Source organism: Alligator sinensis, unplaced genomic scaffold, assembly GCF_000455745.1.
Source record: "Alligator sinensis unplaced genomic scaffold, ASM45574v1 scaffold260_1, whole genome shotgun sequence".
Classification (NCBI taxonomy): domain Eukaryota; kingdom Metazoa; phylum Chordata; order Crocodylia; family Alligatoridae; genus Alligator; species Alligator sinensis.
In genome coordinates, this window is record NW_005842431.1 from 53,941 (window position 1) to 65,217 (window position 11,277).

At 51.2% G+C, this 11,277-nt stretch overlaps 1 protein-coding gene across 1 annotated transcript in view; it reads left to right on the top strand.

Moving 5' to 3' along the window:
- Positions 1-6,141: 6,141 nt before the first annotated feature.
- Positions 6,142-11,277, top strand: part of RIPOR1 (RHO family interacting cell polarization regulator 1) — a 132,125-nt gene continuing 126,989 nt past the window's right edge. The window contains exon 1 of the mRNA XM_025211819.1: positions 6,142-6,282. The gene's annotated coding sequence lies outside the window, so the exon portion shown is untranslated. The remainder of the gene's footprint in view (positions 6,283-11,277) is intronic.

The following is an 11,277-nucleotide window of genomic DNA, read 5'->3' on the forward strand; positions in this document are numbered from 1 at the left end:
GGAAGGCAGCTTTCTGAGTGCCAGCCAATATGGTTTCGTTGCTGGGAGGTCTTGTCTGAACAACCTCATCTCCTTCTATGACCAGGTGACGCATTGCCTGGATATGGGAAGATGAGGTTTATGTCACATATCTGGATTTCAAGAAAGCCTTTGACTTGGTCTCCCATGATGTCCTCATGGTTAAGCTGGGGAAGTGAGACCTTGACCATCTCACAGTTCAGTGGCTGGGGAACGGGCTCCAGGGTCGGGCCCAAAAAGTAATAGTTGATGGGAGCAAATCAACATGGCGCAAGGCGACCAGTGGTGTCCCTCAGGGCTCAGTACTCAGGCCATACTCCTCCACATCTTCATTAATGATCTGGATTTGGGTATCAGATGTGGACTGGCGAAGTTCGTGGGTGACACTAAATTATGGTGGAAGGCGGTTACACTGGAGGACAGGCTGGGGATACAGGCCAACCTGGACAGGCTCACAAGGTGGGTGGATCAAAACCTGATCTCATTCAACATAGAGAAGTGCAGGGTGCCCCACCTTGGGAGAGAAAACAAGCATCATACTTATAGGCTTTGCCTCCTACTTATAGGAGTCCAAAGGAGTGGCACCCGTATGATCAAAGGCCAAGACAGCAAGCCTTACGAGGACAGGCTGAGGGACATGGGACTCTTCAGCCTGGAGAAGAGAAGGCTCAGGGCAACTTGGTGGCAGCCTATAAGTATATAAGGGGTGTGCATCAGGATATGGGAGAACAGTTGTTCACCAGGGCTCTCCAAGGGATAACAAGGTCTAACGGCCACAAACCTCTGGAAGGCCGATTTAGACTAGGCATAAGGAAAAACTTCTTTACAGTCCAAGTGTCTACGGTCTGGTCCCCCAGAGGTGGTGCAAGTACCTACTCTGGATTAATTCAAAAAATGTTTGGATGCATATCTTACTGGGATCATTTGACCCCAGCACATTTTCTGCCTATGGCAGGGAGGCTGGACTGGAAGAATTTGCGAGGTCCCTTCCAGCCCCTAATGTCTATGAAATCTGTGACTTCCAAGTCATCCTGCTTGTTCTCCAGGCTCCTTGTGTTAGATGTTCCTCTCTTCTTCTTTGAAGAAACTGCATCATTGTGTAAAGGGCATGTCCCCCTCCTCAAACCCACTTACAAGAGACAATAGTGTTATCCTGTCCCAGCAGATAGAACCATACCTTTGGTATCACAGGTTGGGTGGGTCAATTAGCTAATAATTGCTTCCCTATCTCTAGCAGCTGTGGCTAAACTTTCCAAAATTGAATGCCTGCAGTTAGGTACCTGGTTCCACGTTTAGGCATCTAAATGGATAGTCTCCGTATTAGAGATGGCCTGCACCAAACCCGTTGCTCACATTTTCTGAATGAGTGGGGCATGGTGCTGTGCATCAGGGACAAAATCCAATTGCATTTTACAGGCCCAGATGACACTTGGCACAGTTAGTGATCCTATTCCTCATGCAACATGGATGCACAAGTGTCCACTTGACTACTGACAGGGGCAGATCTAGGATTTTGAAAAGGGTGGGGGCTGGAGAGTGCAGGTGGTATGACGCATCATCCTATATTAATGCATATTTTTCTCCAATTAAAAAGGAACTAGAAGGTTTACTAATAAGATGGCCATAGGGCTACATTATTCAGTTTATAATCCAAGCAAAAACAAATATAACTGTCTGTGGTGGGCTGACTGCCAGCTCTAGGCTGTGGCAGGCACCTGGTGCCGGAAGGAGGTATAGCTGTTACCTGCCCAGCCTGGCTATCAGGACTGTCCCGGGTGGGAGGCAATTGCCCTGGACCCTGTACATTGGTGGGCCCTGCAGAGCCAGGCAGAGTAGCACCATGACTCCGCACTGCCTCCAGCTTCACATCCAGCCGCTCGGCACCCCTGCCATGTCCGGCAGCTCGTCACTCCCCCCCCCCGAATCTGCCGTTTGCTTCCTCACATCCATGGGTGGGGCCCTGCACAGGCTGATTTGCCCCGGGCCCCGCACCTTGCTCAGGTCGTCTCTGCTGGCCATGGACAGAACTGCTCCTTGCATCCCCACACAAGTCTCCCAGGCACTCCACCTTGGCTCCAAAGTGCCCCTCACTGCCCTTTATGCATTGCCCCTGCCGCCTCAAATACCCCCTGGCTCCACTCTGTTCCCTGTTATCCAATATATCCCCAAGCTCAACCCCATCCCATTGTGCCCCAAACCCCAATCCCACCATCCCTATCAGTCCCCACAGAGTCCTACCTTGCCCCCTCACTGCTGCCATAAATCCACTGCACTCTGCACAGACCTGTCCCCATCATGCTCCAGTCTCCCTGATCTCTCACACCCCACTGAGTCCTTCCCTGACCGTCTGAGCACCCAAACTTCACTGTACCCCTTGCCCCCTTGGGACTCCTTCATCCACAATCCCTGTTGTTCCCAACCCTCTTCATACCCTATTTCACCTCCACAGACTCCGCCACCCCTCTTAGCCCTAAACTCCATCTGCCTTTCCCATCTCCATAACTAAGGACCTACCAAATTCATGGCAGAGTGTGCTGAAGCTCCTTTAATCTTGCAGGTTCCCCTGCCACTGATTGGTGGAGGGGCCCCACTTGCAGCTTGCTTCTGGTCAGCAGAGAGTCAAAAATTGTGCTTTTAAATATGGCACCATTTATGTTCACCTCGGGTACTTGTGTATAGAACCAGTGTCCTGAAACAAACTTGAGGGCCAATATTTCCAAAGGCCTGCCTCTAGTCTCTCCTGACTGACAGGTGTCTCTATTAGACAGTCACTGCCTTCTGTTAAGAAGAGGCCATCAAATGCCCACCTTGGCAGGTTACTTGAGACACCACCTTCCTCTGGGATAAAAACACGTTGGCCCCAGCCTGGTAGGAGAGGAAAGGACCATGCCAAAGGTTCCTTTCCTACCGCTTGCCCTCTCCAGTAGCTCCTATGGTGATAGCTCCTTCAGAGTCCCAAGAAGGCAATGAAATACAACACAAAGGATTTGCTATGAGGCCTTTGAGGTGTGGCATAGCCTCCTGGGAGTATTTCTAATCTGGAATGCGATGGTTGGGTGCAGTTTAGATCAGACGTTTGTCCAACTCATAATATCCACACCAGGCAAAGGAAGGAGCCAGTTCCCAGAAAATACAAATATTTGCAGATTCCATGCCCCATGGTATGGAGATGAAAGCAAGACTACTAGTGTGTTTAAACGCGCAGTCCCGCTTCTCCAGCTGAGAGCCTGTGACCTTGAAGAGGCTCTGAAGATAATAAGAGACACCAAAAAGAAAAATAGTGGAAGAGAGACTCTCACTGCCCAAATGCAATCAGAGTCTGAATTTCAAGGGACTTCTGCAGAAGATCTACAGACTAGTAAGAAGCCTGTGAGGGCTGGCTAAGGCTGTCCTCTTGATGCGCATCCCCACAGACCACTCCATGGACTGTTGGCACTACCCAATATGGTGGGAAGAAAGGGAGGGGGAGATCAGTGCAGGAGAGTGGTATGATACTGAACTGTAGGCCATGTCCTGAGAAAGAGAGTCAGGATCATATGTAGCAAGATAAATAGTTGGAAGGGATGGTCTAACGCAGCGGTCTCCAACCTTTTTATGGTGAAGATCACTTTTTGACCCCCCAGGATCTCCCCCGCCCCCCGCCTCCTGCCATGCCCCCCAGCCCCCTCCCCCGCCTCCTGCCATGCTCCCCATGCCCCACCTCCCCTGCCTCCCGGGCAAACCGCCTGGGCTCTGACCCCACTCACTCAGCCCAGCCTGGGTGGCAGGGAGTGCAGCTCAACCCAGCCATGTGCATCCTGCCGCTCCCAATTGTGGAGCCTCTGACAGACTGAAATCAACTGTCAGAGGCTCAACGATTGACTTTGGTGACCGCTGGTCTAATGGGTAAGGATGGGGAGAGAGAGGTTGTTAACCATGTTAGGCTGAAGTCAGGCAAAAGGCCAGGTAGATATACACCATTATAGACTAAGTAAGATATATAGAGAGAGAGCACAAGCTTTTATGAACCCAAGTTCACTTTAGAGGCTGTGAAAGGATGTGAAGAAAGCAGACTCCTGTATACAAAGGAAGAAGAAATTAGAACACAAAGACAAGGGAGGGGGTTGAGAGAAAGGAGAGGGGAGCAGTGCTAGAAGAGACAAACAAATGATCAGTAAACCCACAGGAACCCATGGTGGGGGGGAATCAAGAAACACAGATTTACTCCTGATGGCTAAAACTTGGGCATGGACACCTTCCTTCACACCCTTCCATTTTTTGCCTCAATTTCTCTATCTGTATGATGAGCTAGTTATATGTTTTAACTCTGCTTAAAAGCATTTTAGGGCAAAGCTCAAGGTTGACAAGGAACAGGGTTTTAAGACTTTGAAGCCTTGTCTACATCAGTGTGACCCGTGTGTTTATGTGTGGTAGCTAACTCCTGTCTGTAGTCTAACACCTGACTTGTCTTCCTAGTGCAGACACATCCAGTGATATGACTGGGGAACAATCAGGGAATCAATTGACTGCCATGACACTGCTGCTCAGGCAGTTGCAGGACAGGAACAAGTCACATGCCATGACTCATTTTAGTACCAGAGTAACCTCTATCCAACAGCAATCGCAACTCAAGGGTCAAGACAAAAAAAAACCTATCCAGTGAGGCAAGAGAAGTCTGTGCTATGTGCTGTATGTCTAGGCAAGCATAATCCAGGCACTTTAATTTTCCCTGATAGATCAGTCATGTAACACTGCTGCCAGCTGCATTTGCTAACATTTGAGGTGATTTCAGGTTGACCCAGGCTGAGTTGGCTGTTTTGAAGATTAAGCGAAACCTATTTAGTTGCTTATAAGTGTGAAAACAATTAAAGTGAAGGGTCCCTGTGCAGGCTTGTGGGTGCTTATGCATCCATACAGCAGAAGGGTAGGATGGAAAACTGTGCACAAGGGTCCAAAATGGCCATTTCACTGCTGGGCAATTGCCACTGGGTCACTTAACATGAAACATGTTCTCCAGATCAGTGACTCTGGTGTATACAGAAGTGCTCCATGCACATTTTACAGCGCTGTAATATAGAGCACTTTTTATAGTACTGTAAAGGGTGAAGACAGAAGTGACAATTTTTGCCCAATCTGGCCACAGACAGCAGTCTATAGCTGTGACCAAACACAAGTGCATGGCTGTAGACAGCTTCAAAAACTGTAATTGGGTAAAAATCTGACCCCTCATTGCATGAGGTATCAGATGCAGACATTTCAAAATATAGCCTCCTCTTGTGTCTACAGAGCTCCCAGCCTGTTGCTGTTTTCAGAATGGGAGGGTGGCGAAAGGGTGCAGAGTTCAGTCTTGTTTTTTTTCAGCCCCCCCCCCCCCCGAAGTGTGGGGTGGGGTGTATTAGAGCCCCTCCAAGGTGAGGGGGCTCCAATTCATCCACCCCACCCTTCAGCACCAGCTGGGGAGCCCCAAGATAGAGCTCCCTAGTCTGCCTTTCCCTCTTCCCATTCTGAAAACAGGAGCACTGTCAGAGAGCCCTGGCTGTTGCTGTGGGAGTCTGGCTGCAGGCTCCCAGACCCAGCTAGATTCCCTCCTCCCTGGAACCAGCAGTGAACTTCTGTTTGGTCCAGGGTAACGTTGTAACTCGGAACGCTTTGCAGAAAACCTTAGTTACAGCACTCTTAAACAGGCTAGGAGGCAGGGGGCACTCAGCAGCCTCCTGGAGCTTCTCTACTGGTCAGAAATTTGGCCAGGCTACAGAAGTTATTTAAAGCATTGCAGGTTGCTAAAGTGCTGTAAAAATACTGCACTTCAAATTTACTCATTTAACAAGGGTTAATTTAAAGCACTGTACCCATTTTTTAAGTGCTGTAAAGCTGTGCACTTCTGTTGTCACAGCAATAAAGCACTTTAAATGGTGAAAAAAACAACTTCTGTACACATGTTGAAGCTGGGAAGAGCATGCAAAGCCCTGCTTGTCCAGAGGGACACGGGGGACAAAGGAGAGCAAACTGGAGAAAGGACAGTTCTGCCCCTTTAACATGGATCAAGCTGAAACTGTTCTGTGGAGGTGGAGTAGTGAAAAGGAGGCAGGTCTAAGTGGCCAGAGCATAAGGAAGTGCTTCAAACCAGCTCCTGGTGTCAGGGACAGGAGAGGGGACTCAGGCTCTGAAGCAGAAGTCTGCGGGACTCTAGCTGAAGGTTGACTGGGGACAGAGCACAGGCAGCTGCTCCAAGCGCCTGAACTTTGGATTAAGTTGTGTTTCCAGCCCCTGGAGACCCCGGCTTTGGTGAGTCTGCGTTTCCTTGTCTGTGGTCCTACCAGATCACAGATCTTGGTTTGCATAAGGCTCTGAGACCTCTTCCCAGGGAGGTATCACCATGCTAGGAGCATACCTTGAGCCCTGTGATTTGGTGGGTGCAGGTGGGGATGCTGTGCAGCCCGGCAAGTGAGGTTTGTGATCGGGTGTTCCCCTGTCACTCAAAGGCTCTACCACTTGGAAATGTGGTGTGAGTCTGCCTGGCCTTTCCCAAGGGGTTGCCCAACCTGTGACCACCTGGACCAGTCCTGGGTGAGCACAGAGCGGTCTCAGGCTGCCAGATGGGCACAGACTCTCTTTTGGCTTGACTGTTCCTATGGCTTTCCCACTTAGGAGGGGCCCTAAGATCTCCTTCTCCCAGGATGGGTGCGCGGTGGACCAGGGAATGGCAGTGGGGCACCGGTGCTCTTGCTGCAGCTGGCCTCCTGCATTGCTCTGGGGACTCTTGTTGCCATGGCAGTAACAGGCCCTGGCCAGGGTTTGTGACACACTCTTGTTCAGGAGGAAATGCATCTAGATTTGTACAGCTGCCATGGATTGGGATGCTGCCAGGAAGCAGAATGGGGACGGCAGATAACACTCCGGGAGTTTCCTCCTGCCTCTGTTGCAGCTGGATGGGCTGGGGTCACTCAGCCAACTCTGGCCCCACAGGACCCATGTGCCTCCCTGCTTCTGTTTTATTATTGTTAGCCAGAGGAAGTGGCTCAGCAAATAACCAGTTCCCCACTCTCCAGGAGCTTAACCCTGTGCTGTCCAGACTCTTCAGTGTCCTTTCCAAAGATCTATGAGCAGGAAGGGAACAGCACTGGGTGCAATGGCTCTGGAATAGCTCTGAAGAGCATGAGGACTCACAGGGATCCTGGTTTTTTCTATTTAAAAATAACAAATTTTATGATTAAAACCCCCAAATCTTTGATTAAAATGAAATGCCACTAATATATATATATATATCTCAATGGAACAAAATGTTTTATTGATATATTTACATTTTTTAAGTAATTTGGAAGCCCAGTACCTCAATCACTATAATAAGATTAATTCTAGTATCTGATTTGGGTTTTTTTATCATGGAAAATCAGAGCTCCCTCAGCCCCTATCACTCACCAGGACACAGGCCCAAGGCCCCTCACTCCCCACAGACAGCCCCCTGGCCCTGCTGATGCCCCTCATTCCCCACCCACAGCCCCCCATCCCCTCCCAGCCCTGCCATAGGGGCCCCCAGCTGCCAGGGCGAGGGACCTGAGTCCACAGCCCTCTGCCCCCCACAGCAGCATCCGAGACCTGGCTGCTGTCCACAGGAGGTAATGGCTGCTGCAGGGAAGCAGAGCGGGGAGCCTGGCTTTCCCTCCTCCATGGGTGGCTCGGTGGAGCAGAACCTGTTGTGGGAGGAGGTGGGGGCAGACTGCCCACTGCAGGTTCAGGCTCCCTGCCCTGCTGCCCTCCCCCTGGGGTCTCCGAGGCCCAGGGGGGGAACCGGGAGTGGCAGGCCCAAGTAGGACCCGTCAGAGAAGCTCGTTGCCACCACTAGGAGCCCTGTGCCACCATGGCAAGACATCCCTACTCACCCAGCAGCAGCTAGGAGTACAGCTCTGCACTGCAACCCCCACTGCTGCTGGGTGGCCAGGGTGTGCCTTGCCAGGGTGGTGCAGGGCTCACAGTGGCAAGGAGCTTCCCCACCCAGTCCCATTCTGCCTTGCCATGCTGGATCGTGCCCGCCGGGCTGTAGGGCACGGAATCCAAGCTAGCAGCAGGCAGCCCACCTCTGCCCTCTGCACAAATCTGGGGTGCACATGCCCCCCCCAAGTGCCCACAGAGACAGGAAGCCAGCCCCTGCCCACCCCCCTGGACAAGCTGCCTATGGCTCAATCCTGCTCCTCGCCGGGGCCCTGCAGCCATGCATTCCAGTCCTGGGCCCCAAGCCCTATACACCACCCAGCCAAACAGCAGACCCAGTCCTGCCCAACTCCCACTCTGCCTCCCAATGGGGGCCTCAATCTTTCCCCTCCCCACTCCAAACTTACCTGCGGGAGCTGCTCTCAAGGCTGCCTGGTGGCTGTGTACACACATGCATGCATATGGTGCCCCCTGACCACCCTCCTCCCACTCCCCCCAGCCCCTTGCAGGCTGAAAAATCTGCCAGCCTGCAGAGAACTCTTTGCAAAAGTGGAAAATACCCATGTTTCCCTATTAAAATGAGAAATCCACATTTTTCTCAGTTAAGAGGGAAAATCTGCATTTTCTTTTGTTTTTCCATGGGAAATGAAAAGCCCAGATCCCTGGTGATGAGTGCTGAGGTGCTATGGTCTCTGTACCCTAGTGCTAGCTGATCCCTGGAAGGACCTGGTGCGATACAAAAAGAAACCAGCATGTGAGGGGGTGGCATGAACCCCCAGGCCAGTAGCTGGGCTCTGAGCCCGCTCCTGGTCCAGGGCTGCACCTCCTGAAGGCCATGCTGCCCCTCACAGCAGGCAGGTTCTTCCTGTGAGAGCTGCTCTGATGAGCTGTCATGTGGAGGGACAGAGAACAGGTCCCAAAACACCTGGACAGTAGGGCTGTGTGAAGCTTTGGTAGCCGATTTGATTTGGAGAAGATTTAACCCAATTCAGGGACCAAATCTCCAAATCTGAATTGAATCAGAAGACCAATTAAAAGCTCCAAATCAATTCAAAACATCCGAATCAATTCAGAAAAGATACAGTGATTCAGCCATAGACTAAACAGGCAGCTGACACAGCTGCCTCCAGCTGGTAAGTCTGTTGGAGCTGGGGGAGGGGCCGCTTGCCAGCCAGCACAAAGGAGCACGAGATGAGGGTATGGCACTGCTGGGAGCAGGGACTATGCCCTGCTGCCATTTGCCCCCTTCTGCCTGGAGAGAGCCGCACCTGCAACACACCCACACCCCCGCCCTGCACCGGCTTTTCAAGCACGCACACGTAACATGTCCCCCCACCCCAGCTGGGAAGCTTGCCCCAGCTCCCGCCCCAATCCCTCCCTCTCCCACACCCCTTCTCTCCCCCAACCCCAACAGACTTACCAGCTGGAGGCAGCTGTGCCAGCCACCTGTTTAGTCTATGGCCGAATCTCCAAAGCAGTGCCAAATCTTTTGGATCTGATTCAGCCTAATCAAATTGGGACAGTGATTCGATTCAGAGATTTGAATCACTGTCCTCCGAGTCAGCCAAATCAGAATCCAAAGCAAATACTTGCCGCTTCACACAGGCCTACTGGACAGTGGCCTCTGTGCCCTGGCATGGTCCCTACTCATGGCTCCGACTCCCAAAATGACCTGCAGCCTGCCTCTTAAACTCAGTCCAAATGGAAAAGTGCCTTTTCCAGCCTCTGCACTGAAGGTAGAAGACCCAGAAGGATTTACTAGCTTATTTTATTTCCTGGTTGTTTTTCACGTTAGATGCTCTGGTTTTATCTCCCCTGCTTGCCTGGAGGATTCCCTGGATGCCAGAGAACTAGGAGGATTATGCCATCCCAGACACCAAGACTGTGACAACTGCTTGAGCACAGAAGTTGTCATATTTGGACTGTTTTTGGTTCCTTAGTCATTGGTTTACACTGATATAACTTGAATGCCTAATGAACACATGGGAGAAAAGCTTTCTCTGGTGGGAACATTGCAACACCTCAGCTCTGACAATTAAGGGATCAGAAAGTTTCCAGATAACTGAGCCTTCAGGGGAGCTGATTAGACCTTTGTCATGCTTCTTGGGTAACCGACAAATGAACAGGGAACACATTTTGGAAGAGACTGTCTGGGTTGCTTCCCCTCCCAGGAAAAGTAAAGCAAGGGAAAGCTAAGTCCACGTTCCTCTAACTCTCCAGGATTTTGTGGCCCTGTGGGGGAATGTCTCCTCCTATCTATGCAGGGACCGGACAGAAAACTTACATTGGACACCTCTGACCTGGATTTTTTCCTCATTGGCTGAAGCAAGGGACACCAGTTCCAGACAATCCAACCACAGATATTTCATAGATAGATGAGGGTAGCAGGGTACCCCACATACCCCCCATCCTTCTTAGCCCAGACACCAACTGCTCATGTCCACAAGTGCTGATATGTGAAATGGGTTGGCTCATTGGGCTGTCAGGCAACCCCAGGGGTACACAGGGACTGGATATGCCATCAGTGCTTCTGTAAGGAGCTGAAGAGAGGCAAGGTGGACTCAACTGCCAAGGGAGAGGAGGGGAGGGAAAGGCCCAGTTGGGAATGCAGGCCAAGGAGGGCAGAGCAGTGTGTATGGTCCATGGGCATGGCACCCAGGATCTATGTGTGCATTTGGGACACATGCCAAAAGGAGCCTAGAAGCACAGGCAGGGAGACAGCACCCCCAGATGGTTCATTTGTTGGCTACAAGGACCAACCCATGGGATCATAATACGTTCTAGTTTATGGGACTGAGTGCAAAGTTAACAAAGTCACAAGTCACAAATGTAAACCTTCAGATTATGAGGGGCACTGTCTCTTTAAATGCCCACACACATACACCCAGCTGCAACAGAGCACTGGTATTGGGTGTACCTATCCTAAGCGTTGGAGTCTGCCATCGATGGCCAGTCAAGGTTTCTTCCAAGGCGGTGTGGTCTCCAGAAGGGGGTCACCGGCTGGTCCTTCTGGCTGGACAGGTAGGGTGCTGATCAGGTTAAAGAGGGTGCCACTGAGGGTCATGCTTCACTTCCTTTTATCCCTTTCTGGCAGACTTGTGTGATCCCCCAGCATCATCTTGACTACCCAATCTGGAGGTCGCTGTCCCACGTGGGTCTGGAGTAGTGCATGACAGCTGTCAGTCATAGGGGTCTCTGCCTGCCCCTACCAGCAGTTTCAGGAGTTAGTTTGTGATTTTGATTAATTTAACAGCGATAGTATTAAGGGTTGCAAGAGCTGTCCCTCGGGCCTCCAGTGTTGATTAACTTAAACTGGATACCTTGTTGCACATACAATGGCATTGATCCTTT